Source organism: Zootoca vivipara, chromosome 2 (assembly GCF_963506605.1).
Source record: "Zootoca vivipara chromosome 2, rZooViv1.1, whole genome shotgun sequence".
In the NCBI taxonomy this organism is placed as follows: Eukaryota; Metazoa; Chordata; class Lepidosauria; order Squamata; family Lacertidae; genus Zootoca; species Zootoca vivipara.
In genome coordinates this window covers 47,878,574-47,900,575 of record NC_083277.1, presented here as the reverse complement: position 1 = coordinate 47,900,575, position 22,002 = coordinate 47,878,574, and the positions used below count along the sequence as shown (strand labels likewise).

Sequence of the window (22,002 nt, the reverse complement as noted above, 5' to 3'; positions counted from 1 at the left end):
TCCGAGAAATAAGGGACCAGGCCAGAAGTAGCAGACCGGAAGTAGCGCTGCCGCTATTTTGGAACTGGGCGGAGCATGCTCAGAAGTGACTTTTGATGCTGCTTTGCCCAGTTCCAAAATGGCCGCCGTGCCAGAAGTCGCACTGCCGCCATTTTGGAACTGGGCAGAGCAGCATCAAAAGTCACTTCTGAGCATGCTCCGCCCATTTTCAAAATGGCCGCCGCACCAGAATAAACCGTGAAAAAACAAAAAAACAGTTTTTTCAGCTAGGAACAGCTGGGAAAACGGGGATTTCCCAGGGAATACAGGAGACTTGGCAGCTATGCTCAAAGCACTAGAACTAATGGACATCCAATGAAGCTGAAATGTAGGAAGTTTAGGACAGATAAAAGGAAGTACTTCTTCCATGGACAAACTATGGAACTTGCTCCCATAGGAGGAAGTGATAACCACCAACTTGGATGGCCTTAAAGGAGGTTTGTGGAATGCCCTCCCATCTGGGGCTGACATATGTCCAAATTTTCCTGGACATTACCGTGATTCCAAAGGCAAAACTGAGGTCGGGGGGGATTTCTGAAAGGTGGCGCTTTGTCCTGGATCTTAGGCAAGTCCAAAGAAAAATTGCAGGTTTTTTTGTAAAAACTTTCAGGGTGGCCTGGTTTTTACTTTTTGAACTATGGCAACCCTACTCCCATCAGATGCCGAAGAGATAAGCAATTATATGACTTTTTGCATAGACAGCCCTTTATTGGGAAGCTTTGAGTGTCTGATGTATCCCGTGTTCTTTTATATTCTGTTGGAAGCCTCCCAGAGTGGCTGGGGCAACCCAATCAGATGGGCAGGGTACAAATAATAAATGGTTGTTGTCAGGTTTTTCACATTTTAATGTTTTCTTGGAAGCTGCCAAGAGAACTCTGGATAGCAGGCAGCATATTAAATTATCATTTCATTTCATTTAAAATGCTTACAAACTGCTTTCATATTTTAAACTGGTGATATAGCTATAGAGATAGATATACAACCATTTGTCAAGCATCTTAGCAGTTCAGGCACTGTACAAGGCGAACTTAGAATCAACAAACTTTGCCTATAGTCTAAAAATACACACAAACAATAAGTCAAGAGGAACAAGTGGAGAATAACAGCTTACACAGGAGTAAGTAACAGTGAGCTCATCCCACTTCTCCCTTCCTGCCTTACAATTCCTAGAATTGTTTCTCCAGGTTCCTGTGATACCAGAACTTCAGTTTCTTTTAATCCCTTTATGTCTAAATCAACGTGGACATAAGGATGCTACCAAATACTTATGGGTAGGGTGGAATATTTTTCTTCTGCCAGGCACTGCCTTCATTATACTCTAAGTAAATTCATTTGTTAAGTCATCCTAACTGTAATCAAACATAAGAAATGACTATTGCATTATTTTTTGCCGCAGCAAATAAAATACCTGAGTTCCTGTCCCCATCCCCACCCCAAGTCACGCTCTGTCAGCCAAGGGAGAGAAATCCTGCTTCCCTTATGCCTCACTAAGAACTGAGGATGGCTTACAATCGCTTGCTGCAGCCTGCTTGGCAAAGGGCCTTTGCTCAGGCTCACCTATATTTGAGTGGTGCCAAGAGAGGAAGTCCAGTTCTGCAATCTTGGCAACTTTTGTGGGGGTACACTATTGTATTCTCAGAGCAGGCAGTCTCCAAAGGCTATTGTGAAAACAGCAATAAATAGAATTCTTAGCATCAGGATGCAAGGAACGGGGTCCAAGAATTTAAAGTTGCATGCCAAGTATGGATGTGACCACTGACCCTGTTCAGCCACCGATGGTACAACCGTGTTGTTCTTAGTCACTAGATACAGCACACTCTGTAAAGAGGAAATAAAGGGTTTAGTAGGGCTTGGGTAATAACTTTATTCCGGGGGTGGGTGGGGAATCTTGAGAAAGTAAAGTTCCTACATTGATTTTTTTCGCTCAGTTTATACAAGTTAGTCAAGCTCAGTCAATATCAGAGGAAGCAATTTCAGATGACAACACCTGTGACCTTGCATATGGTCTCTGAATAAGGGAACTACTATAAGAGATTTTATACGTCACTTGTATACAGAAAAAGAGGAAGTACAAGTGAGTCAAGCTTCCGGGATTCACACATACTGGTGAAATTTTAAGTAAATGCTTGTCAGCGTCCACACTGCTAACTGTGCTTCAAATGTTTAATATCGTACTTGTGTTTCTATTGATGTATTACGTCTTTAACCTTTGTACCTGGAGAAGGAGGTCAGAGGTGGTATAAAAAGGTATTAATAGACAATAAAGAAAGAAATGCCAATGGTATATGTAAATAAGGACATGCAGGTCCCCTTGAAGTTAACATATCCATCAACATCCAACTGAACTAAAGAAAGATGCTGTAGGAGGTTTCAAAGCAACATAAATATCACAGCCATCACCATAGTTGAGCTAGTTGACATTTTCATCACAGCCTTCATTTCTCCCTTCAAAGAATCAGGAATTTTCTACAAACCAACAGATGCATCTGTTAATGCTAAATCCTTAGACATCTCATTGCTTTCAATGGAGCTACATTCCAGATAAGTATGTAGGATTGCAGCCTAAGAACATGTTATTTTGCAAGTTAAGAAGCATTTATCTACTTACAATGAGCTCCTGCTTTAAATAAACTCTAATTTCCTTAAGTTGTTCCTTGCTCTCATCCATAACTCAGTCATACATGCAGTCATGAGATTGCATTCAATGCTAGTCCTACTCTGTGTTGGCCCATGGATGTTAATGGACATGACTAACTTAAGTTCATTAATTTCATGGGTCCACTCAGAGTAGAATTTTATTGAATACAACCCATAATAGCTAATGGGTTATTTCTCTCTCTCCAGGATCTCTTATTTATGATCATGGTGATAGTAATTTTGAAAAATCCACTATAAACTTTTCATTCTATTCATGGAAACTGCCTTTCACAAATTAAAAAGTCTTTTGAAAATGTATATTTCAATAGACTGAATCAATGCTGAACAGATCCCCTACTTGCTGATGTTGGTTCTAGGATACATTGAATTTAAAATATCCCATTAAGCCACCTCATGAGAAGAGAAGACTCCCTGGAAAAGTCCCTGATGTTGGGAAAGATTGAGGGCACAAGGAGAAGGGGACGACAGAGGACGAGATGGTTGGACAGTGTTCTCGAAGCTACAAACATGAGTTTGACCAAACTGTGGAAGGCAGTGGAAGACAGGAGTGCCTGGCGTGCTCTGGTCCATGGGGTCACGAAGAGTTGGACACGACTAAACGACTAAACAAAAACAACAAATCCCATTAAGAAATGAAATCAGACGAGTAAACTCTTCTGCATCTTTACTAAATGGGTTTCTAACCATTCTGAAATGGACTAGTGTTTTCCTGCTTTCCTTCCAAAAGAGTCTTGCAAAAAGAAAGTAAACAAAGAGTATATATTGATCTGGAATAATAGAGATTGCCCTTTCTTTGGGTATCACAGAATCACAGAAGGTAAAGATGTGTGTGTGTGTGTGTGTGACCACTACAGCAATGTTTGGCATTAATTTCAAGCATGCCAAAGAAATTCATGCCAAAGAAATTCATGCTGAGGGTGCAGATAGACAGTGGTTTGGCCTAAACTGTGTTCTTCAACCTTGGGTCTCCAGCTGTTGCTAGATTATAACTCTCATCTTCCTTGACCACTGGCTAAACTGGCTGGGGGATTATGGGATCCATATTCCAACAACATCTGGGGACCCATGTTTGAAGAACCCTGGTCTAGATTATTCTCACATAATGCTGACTATTGCGGAGGAGTGTGAGGTAGCCCATTTATTTATTTGTAACCATTTTTTGTCTTGCTTTTCAAGGCATATGCCATTAACAGAAAGAAATGTTACAAGTCCCACATTCCTGAACAGGAAAAGCCTGACTACTGTAGTCCGTGTATTGCTAACCTCGAGGCTGGATTACTGCCCTTGGGTCTGGTTCGAAAGCTTCAGATGGTGCAGAATGCAGCTGCCCAGATTACCATTGTTTTTAAAAGCTGCATTGGCTGCCCATCCACGTTCAAGGTCCTTGTATTGATTTACAAAGTCCTGCACAATTTAGGTGCAGGGTATCTCAGGGATCGCTTGAACCCTAATATACCAACTTGATTATTGAGATCATCTACAGGAGCATCATTGCCCTTTGCCCAAATTGGTGAGGCTCATTTGATGTAAACAAGAAGCCAAGCTTTAAGTGCCATTGGCCCAGTTCTCTGGAATATTCTGCCAACAGAGATTCAGCAGGCACCTTCTATGCCAACTTTTAAACGCTCACTGAAAATTACACTAGCCCTATGCAGGTAATTAAGAATACATCTTTCCGCAATATGGTTTTTACTGTATGACTGTGTATTTTTGTTGTAAAACGCTTTGATATTTTTTAATGAAACTGTGGCTGATATTTTTATAAATAAATAAATATAATATAATATAATATAATATAATATAATATAATATAATATGATATGATATGATATGATATAATATAATATAATATAATATAATATAATATAATATAATATAATATAATATAATATAATATAATATAATATAATATAATATAATATAATATAATATAAAATATAAAATAAAATAAAATATAAAATTGATGTCTGCATAGGTTGTCACTATGTACTCCTTTAGTTCCTCCAGAAGTATATTTAAGAGGGTTGCAATGCTGGGGTTAAGCAATTTTCCCCCATGAAATCTTCTCTCACGTTTCATGAAAGAGTACCATGTTTTGTCCCTCTCCGTTTCCCTATTTTCCTACTGAAATGCAACTTATAGTCAATATACCTAACATCTTAACAGTACCTCTTTTCTCCTTCCTGAGAAAGTTGGTGATGTCCTCTTACTTCGACAAGGGAAAGCCATTCTCACAAAAATTACTACAAGACTAGATCCAAAACACCATTATTTTGCAGAACCAGGTTAAGCGCAACCATGTCCTGAGTGGAAAACATACTGTACATAGCTTAGCTTTCCCGCAATTGCATCAAATTACTGACAATAACCTGCCACTTGCTGAGAGAGGCAGCTTGCTGTAGCATTTGGGCCACATTGTATTTTCCCTGCACAGCCTCAAGGCTTCCTTGGTGACCTTGGGCCAAGCACTATCTCTCCAGCTAATCTAACTCAAAAGGCTTGTTGTGTGAGCTTTGAAAGAAGAGCGGGAACCAGGAAAGACTTGCATTCAAATCCATACACAGTCTCAAAGCTTGACTGGGTGTCCCTGGGCCAACTGCTATTCCTTGGCATAATGTACCTCAGTAGCTTGTGAGGGTAAAAGGAGGACTCATTGGAAGTAGGCCTTGATGGAAACATCATTTATCTTCATTCTATACTCTAATTGCCATTCAGTTCTCTGAGTGCCATGACTTGTGTAGCTGAAATGGAGGAGAAATGAAGTAACAGCAGCGTAACCTTGTGTTTTGCAGCCATATCCCCCCACACACAACCCCCCCCAACAAATGGGGAACCTTCTCCTCCCCAGCTGCCAAAATAGCCCAATGAGAACTAACTGTTGAGATGAAAAGAGGGTGGAGGAATAATGGAATGGAACAGCTAGAAAAGGATGGTGGAGGAAAATACATGTCAAAGTAAAGGTCTCTGGCTGTTCATTTGCTCTGTTTTCACACAGTTGTTTGTCAGCTGGTGACCAGACATTCACTTGCTCTGAGCAGCATCCTAAGATGGGAGACCTTAGAAAGTTATTCTCCCCCCCCCCCAACACACATATCACAACATTTTGTTGGGGGCTGTGACCCTGGAGTAAGACTCCCCATATTGACTATTAGAAATACAGTCGTACCTTGGTTGTTAAACTTAATCCGTTCCAAGAGTCCATTCGACTCCCAAAACCGTTCAAAAACCAAGGTGTGGCTTCCAATTGGCTGCAGGAGCTTCCTGTACTCAAGCGGAAGCTGCTTCAGAAGTTCGGCTTCCAAAAAACTTCGCAAACCGGAACACTTCCGTGTTTTTGGCGTTCAGGAACCGATTTGTTTGGCAACTAATCCGTTCGATAACCAAGGTACGACTGTATCAGTTCTCCAACTACCAATATGTATACAGTTGAACCTTGGTGATCAAACAGCTTAGTTGTCGAACAAATCGGGTCCCGAATGCCGCAAACCCAGAAGTAAGTGTTCTGGTTTGTGAATGTTTTTCTGATGCAGCTTCCGCTTGAATGTCTGGAATTTTGAAGAGCAAACACTCTATACTTGAGCTTTGGCTGCAGGTCCCCCTTGCGATGAGGGTAGAAATTTGAAGTAATCTTAGGTTCAGTGATGGTTGGAAGAACCTTAGCGATGAAGTGCCCACACATTCAAAAATGGCACAACTGAGGATGTATATACGGAAAAACCAATAAAAAATATTTAAAAAACAAAAATGGCACAACTGAAGCAACAGCGCTAGCACAGTAAAGGGTTTTGTTTCGCTTTTGAAAAAAAATCCTGAGGACTGGAAGCTATCCAGTGTAACTCTGCTTTAAATATGGGCCGAGGGACATATTTCATTGGGAAATTAATTATGGGAAAAGTGTTCTGCTTGAGCTTTTTTTAGTACTCTGTAAAGGGACACATGGGACAGCTTCCATGTTAGTTCAGTAGTTATTGTAACATGGTTATAGAATTACAAGATAGGAGAGAAAATGTCATATGGAAACTGCTAAGATCACACACTCTCTCTCTCTCTCACACACACACCCTGGTAAGTCAATCCTGATCAGGCTGTTTGTAGAATTGTAGCCGCACTAGCAAGCATTTTGTGTTGTTCTGGCAAGCTCTTGTGCAGCGCCTTTTCTTCCTCCCACAGAACTTCGTGAAATGCAGAGTCACATAGCATGGGAAGGAGTGAGGAGTGCTGCCTAACTGTAAGCAAAGAGAAATCTGGAGTAGCAGGAGGTTTGTGGGGGAGATGCCAAACATCTGAATGGATGAAGTGGACTCTGATCCGTGGAAGCTTATGCTACAGTAACTGTGTTCACCTTTAAAGTGCCATGGCACTCGTTGTTGCTTCGGTCAATGTCTGTCATTCCAAACCTGCATCTAAGGCATCTAAGCCAATACAGACGACAACTAGACTCAGTGTACCTTTTGGCTTTGCTGACCGCCCAAGACTGCAAAATTGGGGGTTGTCAAACACATGGCAGGCCTCAATATATTGTTGATGGGCTTTGTTTAGCATAGTCGGTCACATATTTTGCAGATCTGGTATAAAACTGAGGGGGCAAAAAAGGCATCAGCTGCTACCTATGTATATATTTTACTCTAGTTTCTTATTTGTGCTGCAGCAGCACAGAATTCTTTTCCAGTATTCTGATGGCAGTGTGTACAACAGGCTTTCAGTCTACAATTTTCAACCTACGCTGGTTAGTTCTGTTCCCAAACCTTTAACCTGATCCATGGCTGATTGGACGAGCCAGTTCATTCTCACTGCTTTACAGCACTGTTTAAAAGTATCAGATGCCCTTGAAGCACCAGATTTTCTGAGATGACACTGTGATTCAATTAATTTTCCAGTTTTTAGAGCTGTAGTGCCATAACATCTCATTTGCAAGCCCATAATGTCTAAAGATATTTAGAATAATTGGTATTGGCGTATCATTTTCTTTTCTTTTTTCTTCAAATTTAAATGGGACTCTTCTATCATTTTTTTTAAAAAAGAATATTCTATTCATCCTGCCCAAACAGACAATCCTATCTCTTCTCTGCTTTGTAAACTCCCTCTCATCTGCTCATTCCCACAATGCCCCCCCCACACACAAAGGAAAGCAACACAATATAAGGAAGCCAGACCAAATTTCCCAAAAGGATACTGATTTCTGGTGTGTAATGAAAGCTGGACCTTATTTTGCAACTGATTCTAGAAGAACCCCAGTCCTATTACATTAGGGCTTCATAAAGATGTCAGAGAATTCTGACAAAAACAGAACTGGAAATTGCTGCAGTCAATGTGTTCGTCTTTGACCAGGAATGAAAATCAGTTAATGAATATGATCAGTATTTGTTCACACTGTTGTTGTGTTTAAGCATGCAAATGATACATAATTAATGACATGGTTTTGACATTGCTTTGATGTTTCCTGTAAATTGAAATGAATGCAAATTATGCAGATTGTGTAACTTGAATGGTTAATTCTTCTTATTAATAATATATTGTTTTATCCTTTTTGTAAACGCCTTTGAGGGTGTTTTCTTTACAATCAAGTGGTGTATAAATTTTATGAAATCAATACATGGCAATAAATAAATTTATTTTGTGTGAGACTGTGAATCAAATAGCCTAGTATTTGATGGAAACTGAACTGTGACAGAACGGAAACACTGCTGATTGTGACAAACTCAAGACAGAAGGGAAATCACTGCCTTCTTACATCCCTGGGGTTGTGTGTTGTTTTTGTCTTGCTTCAGTATTATTTTAAACACACACACCCTGACCCATTAAATATTAACATGCATCAGTATATCTGCACACATTTCCTAGTACAGTGTAGAAGTGCACAATGGTTCTGTGACTTCATTTTGATATTCACAAAAACATGTTCAGGCAAAGCCGAATCTGTGAATTACATTGTTTTATTAGCAATTCATAGGTTGCTTCTAATACAGTTTTTAAAAAGACCTTGTACATTGACTACTGCATAATTTGTAATGTCACAAAGCTGAGTGCCAAGGTCAAAGGTGGGGTTGCAAGCACTTCGTGGGCAAATGTCCTAGTGCACTTAAAAAGCTGTTAAAATGAACAATAATGGAGTGATGCCAAATACTGAAAGTTACCAAAGATAATTAGAATTGTTGTAGATATAATGGTGTTCAGTGACAACAGCTGTTTTGGAACTTCCTGCAAATTACTGCAATATTTTTCTCGGAGAAAATAGCTCTCAGTTTGCTAATAATATTGCCTCACATGTTATAAACCCAAACGACAACCTATGCAATCCCTTTATCTTGAAGAAGAGGAGAAGTTGTCAAAATCTACCTGAAACTTTAGCAGGAAATACTGTTGCCTAATTTCTGTCCATTTACATGTAACCCTGCAAGCCCTTATCTTGCGCCTATTTTGTGATGTGTGAAAAGTACACAAACAAATCTACTACTCCCAAGAACAGAAAGAGGTAAGGCAGATATTCTAGCAGTGCCAATATAGAGAGTAAAACCAGCAACGATTTGTTCAATGTTCTTTAAAGTAAACCTTTTCACTTTAAGAACAGCACGTATTCCACAGCCGGAATGATTTTACTGTATTTGATTTACTGTTAGCCTACTAGAGTGTAAGATTGTCCTCTAGATGCTTGAAGTTTGGCTAGATAATTTCCTATTCCTTCCAGAACACAGAGGTCAATATGCTCAGTGATTTATGCCTATTAAAACTGGGGAATGTATGAAGAACATTTATAGGAAGACACAATGGGAAATATCAAAATGATTAAAAATGAACTGGAGGCAGGTTAGGTAAGACAGAGAGCTATATCAGTCTTTAACACCCATTTCCTACATGTATCCAATCCAATTTTAGGAGTAGTTATCATCAGCAACGAAAGATGGTAATGAGGTTCTGTTGTTCTTATAAATCTGCAATGTGTCGTCTTACCTAACCTGGCATCTGGGGGTGGGGAAATGCTGCTTGAGCAGTTTGGGATGAACTTGGCATGATATGATTACAAATATTGCTTCTGTGCACTAAGTGTGACCCTTCTGCAAACACTGACATCTTTCACTGTTGTAAGAGCAACGGGGAACCTGTGTTCTTCCAGATGTTGTTTGATTCCCAGCTGCCAGCTGCTCCAGCCGGCAATAAATGGTCAGGGATTATGAGCATGGTGGTCCAGCAATATCTAAAGGGCCACAGGTTTCCCATCACTGCTTTACAACCTGTCAAGTCAGGCTGTCACCAAACCACAGGTGGCAATTGGGAGCATTCCACAGGCTTGTATGCACTGCCTGCCTGCCTGCCTGCCTTTTGGGTGGGTGGGTGGGTGGGTGGGTGGGTGGGTGTCAGGGCGGGTGCTGGGGGCAGGTCATCAATAATCTCAAGGTGTCAGTGAACTCAACTATTTATTCAAATAAAACAGCACAAGTGAGCACAGCAACTCTCCCCGGTAGATCTTGCCCCAATGAGGCAATTGCGAGAACTCCCAGTCCCCGCCTTCCCACAGCTATCTAAGTCTCCTCCTGCCCCAGGATCATAGCTGCCAAGTTATCCCTTTTTTACAGGGATTTTCCCTTATGCTGAATAGGCTTCCTCGCGAGAAAAGCGAAAACTTGGCAGCTATGCCCAGGATCCTTCTTCTTGCCTGTCTTTTCTCTGCCCTCTTCATACCTCTGTGGGTTCTGGGAGACCAATGAGGAGGAGAGCTGGTCCCAGCCTGAGGGGAAGAGCCCCTGGATTCTTCAGCACCCTGCCTCCTACCTCTTGGCCTACCTCCTCTCCAGCCTCTGCTTCTGCTTCTGGACTGCTCTCTGCCACTGCCTCTTCTTGCTCACTAAACCCTGTTACTTCTTCAGCTTCTGACACCTGCTCCTCCCAGTCTGCTGCTTCTTCTTCCTCTGACCACTCGTCATCCTCCCACCACCAGTCCCCTGGCTTTGAGCCTTCTTCCCTTGGGGGGGTTCCCTTGCTGGTGCCTCCCACCACTCATCTGCATCCAGCCAATCCATGACAGTGGGGCAGAAACTGGCTTTCCCCCCAGCCATTCCTCTTTACTCCCAATGAGACCTGCTCCTGCTCCTTCCTAGGAGCTGCTCTAATGGAGGGAAGTCCTCCACGTGAACACTGTCTAGACAGATCATCAAAGCCTTGCAGGGGCAGATTTCTTCATCCATTCTTCAAATTGCTCCACTAAACCACAACCATCCTTCTAAATCTACATTTGTCTTAATGTTGCAGTGTTTACAAAAATGCATATATTAAGGGGAAATGTCTATTAAAATGAATATATTTAAGAAGATCACACACAAGATTGCATATTAGGATAAATTGCCTGCAAAAATGTGTATATTAGGCAAAACCACAAATGTGTTTAATTAGGAGAAATTTGCACCAAAATGCTGAATAAATTTTATGTTTGTTTTTTTAAAAAATGCAAATGGATGAATTTAAGACTGGAACATTTTGAAACCAAATTTGACATATCCTCCCAGCCCTACTCTCAGCTAAGTGTGTGGAAGATTGCAGCCCCTGCACATTTACTTGGAAGTCAGTTGCAAGGGAGGAAATATGGTTTACTTCTAATAATAATTTTATAATAATAAATTATTATTCATACCCCACCCATCTGGCTGGGTTTGCCCAGCCACTCTAAGTAAATGTGCGCAAGACTCAGCTGTACTTTGCTGAAATAATCAACATTCGGATATCTTCCCCAATGCATATTAAATGCAAATTTTGGTTAGCGAGCAATACACCAAAAAGACCGAGGAATGGAGAGCAGAAGGCATGAGAAAGAGGGCTGCAAATCCAGGGTCGAATCCCCACTCATGTATGAAACTCACCGGGGGACTCTGAGCCAACAACCATATCTCCTCCTGACCTCCCTCATAGGACTGCTGTGAGGATGAAGGGGCAAAAGAACTGTGAATGCCACTCTGAACTTGATTGGAGGTTAGGATAGAAGTATCAACAAACCTAATAGAAATTCATCAGTGGCTATCTGAACACACACACACACACCACCAATATGCTTCTGTCCAGGGTCATATATTTCTGGACTTTCTTTTCTCTAAACTTTGAGCATTAGAAAACTCCTTGTACAAAAACAGAAACCCTCTTATTGTGAAGACATATTGAAAGCTGATTTCTGTAAAGATTCTGCACAGTTTTACAGTATCTCTATGGTCCTATCTAGGACGTGGGTAGCACTGTGGGTTAAACCACAGAGCCCAGGGCTTGCTGATCAGAAGGTTGGCGGTTCGAATCCCCACGATGGGGTGAGCTCCCGTTGCTCGGTCCCTGCTCCTGCCAACCTAGCAATTCGAAAGCATGTCAACGTGCAAGTAGATAAATAGGTACCACTCCGACAGGAAGGTAAACAGTGTTTCCGTGCGCTGCTCTGGTTCGCCAGAAGCGGCTTTGTCATGCTGGCCACATGACTAGGAAGCTGTATGCCGGCTCCCTTGGCCAATAATGCGAGATGAGTACTGCAACTCCATGGTCGGTCACGACTGGACCTAATGGTCACTGGTCCCTTTATCTTTACGGTCCTATCTAAGTGTGGAGCTGTTCTTGAACAACATCTAGTGGTTACAGAAGACTTCCACAGAGGAATTGAGCCCATTAACCTGTTCCTTGCTTGGGGTCCTGCAGTTTTACATATGATGATGCAATTCCACCCAACAAATATGTTTGTGCCTTTTGGCTCCTTTTCCAGACAGATGCCTTCTGTTAATTGTTACATGTCATTTTATACGAAAAAAGAATGTTTAATTAGTCGGTCTTATTATTTCTGAAATGTCTGTACAAGGAATAACTGTTTCCACCCAAAATGCCTATGTCTTTTTATTTATTAATCTCTTTGTGATATTTATATACTATTTAATATGTGAAATCCCTAATCGGTTTACAGAGAAAACTCTATTAGATATTTTTTTAAAATTCTGTAACACACAACATTATAACACAAAAAATACTAAGAAATAACATCAATAGAAGCAGAGAATTGCTTTTTGAAATTATTTTTAAAAGCAGCAGCAGATCCTAGTAGCTCCGAGATGGCAGCGCTGTGCCTTCAGGACACAACAAAGCAGTGAATACCAGCCCACATAGAAGAATTTAGATTTTTAAAGCAGAGTTTCAGTGATAAGAGCTTGCTCAAATGATGTCATGCTTGTAAAATGGATAGTCTGCAGAGCTTGGATGAGATGCCTTTTTGCAACATGTCTGAACTGGATTTGGTTATGGGTTGTCGTCCCCCCCAATTGTTTATTTGTTTCTTTATTAAAAAACATAAATCATAGCTTAGCATACTATAAATATCTGGGTTGCAACTCCATTTTCTGCCGTGTACCCTGGCTCCTGAGAGCGCGTTTTAAACTTGCAGTGCAAGTGCTGATACCATTCTTGATAATGAGCTTTGTGTAAAGAAAGGAGGGGCTGTGCTGTGGCTACAAGCCTGCTGAGGAACCATAAACTCCGATCATGCAAAACCAGCTGTCTTTACTGTTATCTTACTGGCTAGTACTGCTTGGATTGCCAGCTTGTAGTTCCATAGTATCCTGTCCGACTGTGTGCTGATGGAGAAGGGAATGTTGATTATTTCCACATTGTCTAAGATAAAATATCTGCAGTTGGACACTGATAAACTACAACAATTTTATAAAAATGCAATCATGTATCATTGCACTGCAGATTTCAAAAGTACAGGGCTGGAAAGAGACAGTCCTGGAGAGATTAAGTATGTGGACATTCTAGCAGCATCTGCAATCCTCCATAGACCTTAATTCAAGCATTTGGATTGAACTGATTTTCTGGCTCCAGTTCAGTTTGCTTTCTGGCCTGCCTTTGAGACTGAGACTACTTTGGTTGATGACCTTCACTGAGCAAAATGGAAGGGAAGAATCTGTTGATTCTTCTCAATAATCTGTTGATTCTTCTCAAGAATCTGTTGATTCTTCTCAACTGCTCAGTGAATATTCCATACCATGGCCCCTGACATCCTTGTGGGGCTGGAGGCATCACTTTGCAATGGTTCTATTATTTCCCAGGTGGCAGAAGATGCCCCTGCCATGAATGCAATGTCCCATGATCTCCTCAAGTTCAATATTGTCTTCCATGCTGTCTAACATCAACCTGTTAGATGAGGTGGTAAGCTTGCGGCGGCGGCGGGGGGGGGGGGAAATCTGGTGTCATCAGCATGTTGACCAGCTTTATTTCTACTCTTCATTGAATCCAAGTGAGGTCATTCTGGAATACCTGGCCTTGATGAGTGATGGACTTGATCAGGCTGAATCTACAGGTAGTACCAATAAGAGTTGATACTGCAGAACTCCTTGAGATATGTCTGTTCTCAACAAAGTCACACTCCTCTGTAAGTAAAAGGTCCATGGCTGGAGGTACTTGTGGACTCAGTTTTGCTTCTAGATTCTTTGGTTGCATCCGTAGCATGGAGTGCCTTTCATTAGCTTTGGTTAGCAGCAAGGCTCACTGCTGGAAGATAGAAGTCTGGCAACTTTGGGGCTGCCTCTGGAGACCATTCAGCTAATGCAAAATATTATGGCCCACATGTGTGGGTTCTGATGCAAGCCGTGTGTTTTGAAGCACTCTTTCATATCAGGAACCTTTGCAAATTGAATCAAATGGTTTAAATAAAGTGATTTACATGGTGAAATTGGTTCCTCAGAGTTTGTGAATGTGTTCCTATAAACTCTCTCTGTATGCTTAAGGGTTAATAAAGTAACATGCTTTCATTAGGAAGGTGATGTTGAGGGAAAATCTAAATCTACTTTTCCAGCAGCAAAATACAGGCTCCCTTGATGACATATTGAAACCTATGGGTAATATAAACCAAAGTTGAAAAGGAACAGTAACGGGGCATTTAAATTATAATTTATGCTGGTTTTCAAGAGATTCGTTGAAACCAAGGAAAAGCAAGAGTTGCCAGAGAATGGAAAGGAAAGCATGACATCTCTTCAAATATATATACATACCGTATATATCCTCCATGCCCTTTTAGCTTTTATGCTGCATACGGCTATGTTTTCTAAAACCACAGTGCAGACCCCTATTTAACCCAGTTATGATATATTCACTTCATGCATAGCAGTACCTGAGAATTTGAATTGATGTAAACTTACAAAGCATTGAGTTCTAGGTCATCTAAGGATGCAATCCTATGCACACTTAAATGGAAGGAAGTCCAGTTGAACTAAGTGGGGTTTTGTGTGACATAAATAGAACTGTGATGTAAATAACCTAAGAAGAAAGTACGGTAACAAAGAAACATGTGTATCTATAAATAGGACAGACAGCACAGCCCATCTGGGTTTGGGAAGAAAGGAGTTGCAAGTTATGCTTTGCTGAGTTTTCACCCCAAAAAACTAAGGCTGATTATGAAGCCAACATAAGCAATCACCAATGAGATGTGTTTCACAAATAAGATGAGATTAAGTATTTGATCCAAGCAAATTATTTATTTAACTAAATCTGTGTATCAGTTAATTGTAAATAAGACCTAAGCTATTTACACAGAATATAAAGTATGCATTAAAACTGTCAATAAAAATCAATGCTTAAACACTAAGTTTTAAAAATTTGCTCACGTGCCAGTCTTGTTTACTAAAATTAACCAAAACCGACAAAGAAAAAATGATTTATTAGTTAAAGCATTCCCATGATTTTGTGTCAGCAATTTTAATGGAATAAGAAAAAAAATAAGAAAAATTGTCTCTCAAGAATTTATTTTCTCTTTGGGCTAGATGTTACCTCTCTCTGTGTGTGTGTATTTGGAATCCATAATATTTTTTTCTAATAAAAGCATTAATATATTCTCTGGGGTGCACTTTAATCTTTGCTCAGTTACAAGAACTACAACCATTAAATTGGTATTTTCTTTTTACCAGTTAAATGAAAAACAATATTGTTCCTGTAAATCTTTTTGTAGCCAGAATAGGTAAAGGTATTTAAAAATAATATCACTTCAAATAATTCACAAATGTGTGCAGATATGGCCAGAGTTGGTGGGGTTGAACTAGGTCCACATTTGATTCATTACAGATCTAAGCAGAAGCTAAATGCTATGCAGGAACAACACTCACTCAACCCAACTTAGACAAGCCACTGGGCCATGGCCCTAGCCAGGATTTTTGTTAGGGGGTGGGCAGGACTTTTGTTGGGGGGGGGACACACAGAACTGACCTGATTGGTCAGTTAGTTTAGTATTTCTATTGTTTTACTTGAACTGGGCTCAGGGCAAGGAGCACACTTTGTTAATATGGCAACATCTGGAGGGCCAAGGGTTTCCCACACCTGTTTTAGAGCTACATAAACAGGCCTCCATTTGAGTTATACAGTGTGGGAGCATTAGTGTCTAACAAAGCTTTTTGTTTAATTAAAAAGAGTACCACTTCAAACAATTCACCAACGTGCGCAGACATGGACTGAATCACCTCTTAATTAAATTTGCAAAAAATTGGTAAAACCAATAGTAACGGAACAAGAAACATTCTTTGTTTTTCAAGTGATGCAACTGTTTCCTAGCAAGCAGCATCTTTGGAGAGGCATCCACCCTACCCGAGTGAAAAGATGGGATGATCCCCTTTAAAGATGGTGCTAGCTATCTATGTGCTAATAGAAGTGCAAAGTTTTCCCCACCACAAAATATTGCCCTTTAGTCCATCTAAGTCTGCAGTCGCTTTAGCTGGATCAGATCCATGGTGCCCTGCACATTGAGGAACTGAGTGCCCCTTGCATCAGAAGTGCTTCTCTAGGGAATACACCTGGATCCCTGACAAGAAATTTGCAACAATTCTGCAACACCATGCAAAAACCCGTAAACCCTTGGGGGGGGACCACTTAGTTTCCTGTTGGCATCTTATCCATAAGTCACTTGAGCTTTTGCTCCTTTCCCATAATAGCACCCCACCCCCACAATAATATTGGAACGGCTCTGCTATGAAGATTTGACACCTTCCTGGCTCTGCCAATGGCAGCACTCGCTTCCTGTTCACAGGTTCATATGGACAGATCTTAATGGGAGAGAGAACTCATCAGAAAGAATTCCACCCTGAGAAGGCACCCATCCTTTGCCAACCTGGAGCCCCCTCCCATATGTTTTGGGCCACAACAGTAATAGCATAGCTGTGCTGTTGGGAGCTGTAATCCACAACATCTGGAGGGCACCAGGTTGGCAAAGGCTTTGCAACATCACTTTTGAATGCATACAGACTATTGTTTCTTCACCACCACACAGGTTTTGTTAAAATAATTAGATTGCAGAATTTCCAGGCTGCCTTTGTGCCTTACCATTCGATTTTTTTTCCTAAAGAACGAAATTACCGTTCCTTAGCAATGCCTCCTGGTTCAAGTCAGAGGCGGGCACTATCGGCCAACTACCAAGGCCTCTTCAGGATCTCATTGATGGCCAGCCCCAGACCAGCTGCCACTGAAGAGCAGGAGATGTCACTGCCAGTGGAGCACACCCTGGGTCCTTCTGGCCTCCTCTGGGATGTGCTGCTGTTACCTACACAGCATCACCTTCTCTCCTCCTCTTCCATAAAAAAAAAAACCAGACAAGCGAGAGCCACTACAAAGTAGCTGCCCACTTGTCTGTCCTCCTCTTGTCTGGGCAGCAATAAGGCAGGGCCCAGCACAGCCACCCAGGCAGGGAGTGGGTAAGTGAGCAAATGTGGTAGGAAGCACCTCTGCGCAGTCCCTCTGGGTGCTGCAGTGAAATGCTGGACCTGCTGGGTCCAGTCCCAATTGACATGCCACTGGTGGGCAGGGTGACAGATAGCAAGGCAGTGAGCAACCACAGCCATTCTCTCTGGTTTGGCACGTCCAGTCCCAACTGTGGCACCATCCATACAGGTAACACAGCTGTGCCTTCTTTTGTACAGTACATGGGTGCTTCCATTTGGTTCAATTTCCGGCATTTCCAGGTATGTCAGGGAGAAGTGCCTATCTGAAACCCTGGGCAGCTGCTGCCAGTGCAGACCTTCCTGCGAAAGAGGAGCCAATGGACCTGCTTTTTTGCCCCCACTCAGTGTCCCCCTAATTCTGGCCACAGCATGTTGGGGAGCCCCCACCACCCCACCTCGGACCCCTGGGCCTGAGGAGCAGTAGGGCTGGGAGAACCTTCCGCAGGCAGAGCCGCTGCCAGCCAGTGCAGGTAGCACAGCGCAAGGTAGGCCAATGGCCTGACCATGCGGCAGCACCCCGGTCTTGGGCCACGCTGCATCCACTCCTCTTGGGCTTGGCCACAGAAGAGCCATCGGACAGCCTCGACGCGGCCACTCATTTCCCCCCAGTCCATTTGCAGAGCAGATGCCCGCGTCACCTGGCCCCTCGGCGCCCTGCACAGCACACGGCGCGCCAAACACGCGCGCACGCACTCCCTCCCCCACAAGGGCCTCGCGTGGCCCCGTGGGCATTCCGCCCCCGCTCCTCCTCCTGGCCCGACAGGCGCAAACTGCCTCGCTCCGGCCAGCTCCACACGGGCGCCGCCGAGGGTGGGTGGGACGCGGGGCTGGCCGGAGGGCGGGGCAGCGGCGCCGTGAGCCCTGAGAGGCGGCGCCTGTCCCTAGACGGGCCGGGCGGGGGAGTTCATGCCACTAGACGGGAAGAGTTTCTCCTGCTGCCGAGTTGACAGCTCCAGGTCAGTGTGTGAGCCGGAGAGGCAGCCAGAGCCTCTGGCGGCGCGGCGGGAAGCGGGTGGATGGACGGGAGGGCGGCGTTGCCCGCCTGCCTGCCTGCCGAGGGTCTGCGTCTCGCGGCGGTGTGACGCTGCAGGGAATTCCCGCCCGATCCGTGGGGGCGCGTGCCAGGGGTCTGTAGAGGGACGGAGGGAGGCTGCGCGTCGGGAAGGGCTTGTGGGGCTGAGACGGGCACGAGGGGACAGCGGTTTCAGGACACTTGGCTTGTGGGATGAGAGAGCGGGGATTGGGAAGGCTGTCTACATACTGAATGGTCGTCTGGGAGAGCAGCAGAACTCACTTGCTCTCAGAAAGTTTTGCTCTTTTGTAGGGAATGAGATAGAGACTGAGGTTTCTGAGGGGTGGGGTGGGGGGTTGAAAGGAGCAGGTATGGTTGGGGTCGGGGGCCACTAGGGCATGGGGAATCACTTACATGACTTCCAGAAGTAGACCCTGAACTCATTTAGTGCAAAGAAGCCTGTGTGTTTCCAGGCAGAGTGTTGAGTGTGTTTTTGCCTGTGCCATGCGCACATCTACCACCCATGGGTATAGACAAGGAGAGGCAGGGGGAAGCTGTCCCCGCCCCCCATCAACTAAATCAATAAAAATGCTTAACGAACTGAGGTTCTGCCACCCCCTAACATGAAGCCTGCCCCCCAACATATCCTGGCTACGCCCATGCTACCACCTATTAAATAATGGTTAATTACAGGTTAAAGAAATCCAATGGGATAGAATCTAGACACAGATAAAAAAGGGAGAGGTGGTGGCAAAAGTTTTACTGGCAAGTAATGCCTTCGAAAAATGGGAATAAAATCTCCCAGACTTCTATTGGTGATGGGCTCATGTGGCCTGCCTTTGCATCAGGTCTGAGTTATGTATCTTCCTCACGCTGTAATGGGAATGAGAACGCATTCTTGATAGGAATTCTGCCTGTCATCCTAATAGAACTCTGTGGTTTACATTCATCATGTGTATATATGTATATATACATATAAGTGCTCTTTGGAGGTGATGAATTGTGGGCTTTCGTTTGTCTATGCCTCAGGTGGATATGCCCATAATGCAGGACAGTTTGTTTGCAGAAACTTGTCCACCGTTCCTACATCTGGGATGCTAAAAACTCAGAGGGCACCTCTTCTACCTGTGGTGGTAATGAATGTGTTTAGTCAAGATGATGAGAAAGGGAGAAAGTTTGTTTCCTCATCCACTTCTGGTGGATTTTTTTAAAAATCACAATTTTTCTCTTTGCCTTCCAAACCACAGCAAAGAGCATAAGCGAGGTTCCAAGTACTGTATAATCCTGCCACAACAGAGATTATACATTGTGAAATAGATGCTGCCTTGGTGTCATATCCCAAATCTGCAGGCGTGTTTTGTAAGTTTCCCACTGTCATTTCTCCCTAGGGCAGTATACACTAGAGACTGCAAGTTCCTGTTAGTGTTGTAACTTTGAGGCAATATGTGTGAGTTATGATCCACCGTGGTAACAAGGTCATGATTTAATACCGCTGTGGCAGAGGACCAGTTTCTTCTCCTTGCATTGTTGTGATATGGTGAGGAAACTGTTCTTTTCCTGGAGCCTGGAGCCCCTCATGTAAAAACTGTAATTGCTCTTGATGGCAGCTTCTGAAAAATCAGATAACTTCACATATAGGGTTCTTAATGAAAAATTATACTCTTGAAATTTCCTGTCCTTATCCCTACAAGAGTTATGATAATGGATGACATAACAACTGCTGTTCAGAAACATATGGCTTGCATCCAGTGTGAGAGAAGACCTACTTAAATTAACAAACATGACTAAGTTGGGTCTATTCGTTTCAGTTGGTAATTTCTACTCTGAAATTACCTAGGTTGGATACCATCTGAACACCTTTTCAAACAGTAAATTTGGAATTTAACAAAGTCTTTTTTTAAAAAAAATAAGATATGTGCAACGCAGCATTCTGGGGGAGAAAGAGTTTAGGGTGCAATGATATCAACAGAGCTATGCTCAGTGCTCACGTTGATTTGTGAATCACCTATTTAATCTGAGCTGTCAAAGTGATCATTACACCAGAGACTGGCTATCTTGGGCTGAGACTGTTTCCCCTTGTGAAGCTAAAAAAACACAGCTGAAAAACTCTCCCACCAGTTGTGCCATGTGTGAAAGTTCTTAATGTGAGCGAGAGCATGAAAAGGAAATTGAACATAAAATTGCAGCCAATGTTATCGCCATGTTATTGACAAGTGAGTGAAAATGGGTTTATTGTTGATAGCCAGCATATCCTACTGTTTGTTCCCACGCTGGAACATTATTCTTAAGGTATGTCTCATGTTGGCTTTTCAAGACTTTTCAAAAAGTTCCATAGCAGCTCTGATGCATGGTTAGGGTATAGATACCCTACACAAATGTATGTTCCATTATACCCACAAAGTTGTTTGTGAAAACTGGGAGCACATGTCCACACTGAAATCAATTTAATTACAAAGTTAAGGCAATCACTTGGTTCCTATGTAAGCTGTGGCAAATAAACATTTGTACCCTTTTTTCTACATGAAAGTAGAGTTTCTATACTTAGGCTGCAATCCTATACTTACATGGAAGCAAGTCCCATCTCACTTAATGGCACTTATTTCTGAGTAGACATGTATAAGATTATCTGTGCACATGAAAAATGCTATGTGCAAACTGAGCCACAGAAATACATATCTTGCAGTAAATTCGATTCAAACTCTCTAATCCAAAATCCACTTGTAGCTCAGTTTGGTTCATGTTTAGTCAGAAGTATCCTGAGCTAAGTGTGCATAGGATGGCAGTTCTGGGAAAAGTATATTGACTTTCAAATTGAATTTCTCAGTACGTTTGCTGAAGATCACTGTTCAAGATAACTAACTCAAAATTATCTGATCTTTATGCCTACAACAGTTAAGCTTAGCTGCAGAGGGCTAAGTCATGGTTTGGCTTGGCATTACATTGGAACCCAGGCTTACAGTTTGTTTCCTCCAAACAAACCATAAGCAGTAAGCAAAGAACAAAGTTTAGCAGCCTGTTTAGTTTGGAAAGAAACAAACCGTACACGCATAAAACTAAATCAAACCATGGCTTTAGCTCTCAGCAGTGTGGCAGCAGGAGTGGGAGAGAAGTGAAGCACCCACAATTTTTGCTCCATGTACCAGTACATTGCACATTCACCATTAAACCATAATTTAACTGTGGGTTAAAGTGACCTGTGGACCAGCATTCATTCCGTCGATTTCAGAGGCTCAATCTGTGAGACTCTTCACTTTTTGACTTGCAAAATTTGATCAATCCCATTGACTGATATGTGGGTGTGCCCTGGCCAAATGATAACATTTGCTTCTGTGCTGATGTATGCCTGCTTTCCTTCCAGCTCTATGATTCTATGATTTGACAAGCTCACTCCTGCAAGCATCTACACCTTTTGCACTAATTCAGCAAAGTACACACATACACACTGAAAGTACAATAGTTGGTTTTGCTATTGTTTCAATAGCAGTTTTCATTGTACAAACTGTTTTAAGATGGTAACTGAAGTGGTTTATCAGAATGAACTGAGTGGACTCTGCAGTAGTACCCATTACCTAAGCTACTCCTGTC

General features: G+C 42.5%; 1 protein-coding gene across 2 annotated transcripts in view; it reads left to right on the top strand.

The window, feature by feature from the left end:
• The first annotated feature begins 18,304 nt into the window (after positions 1-18,304).
• Positions 18,305-22,002, top strand: part of PPARG (peroxisome proliferator activated receptor gamma) — a 65,158-nt gene continuing 61,460 nt past the window's right edge. For both annotated transcript variants that reach the window (XM_035106226.2, XM_060271469.1), the window contains exon 1: positions 18,305-18,361. The gene's annotated coding sequence lies outside the window, so the exon portion shown is untranslated. The remainder of the gene's footprint in view (positions 18,362-22,002) is intronic.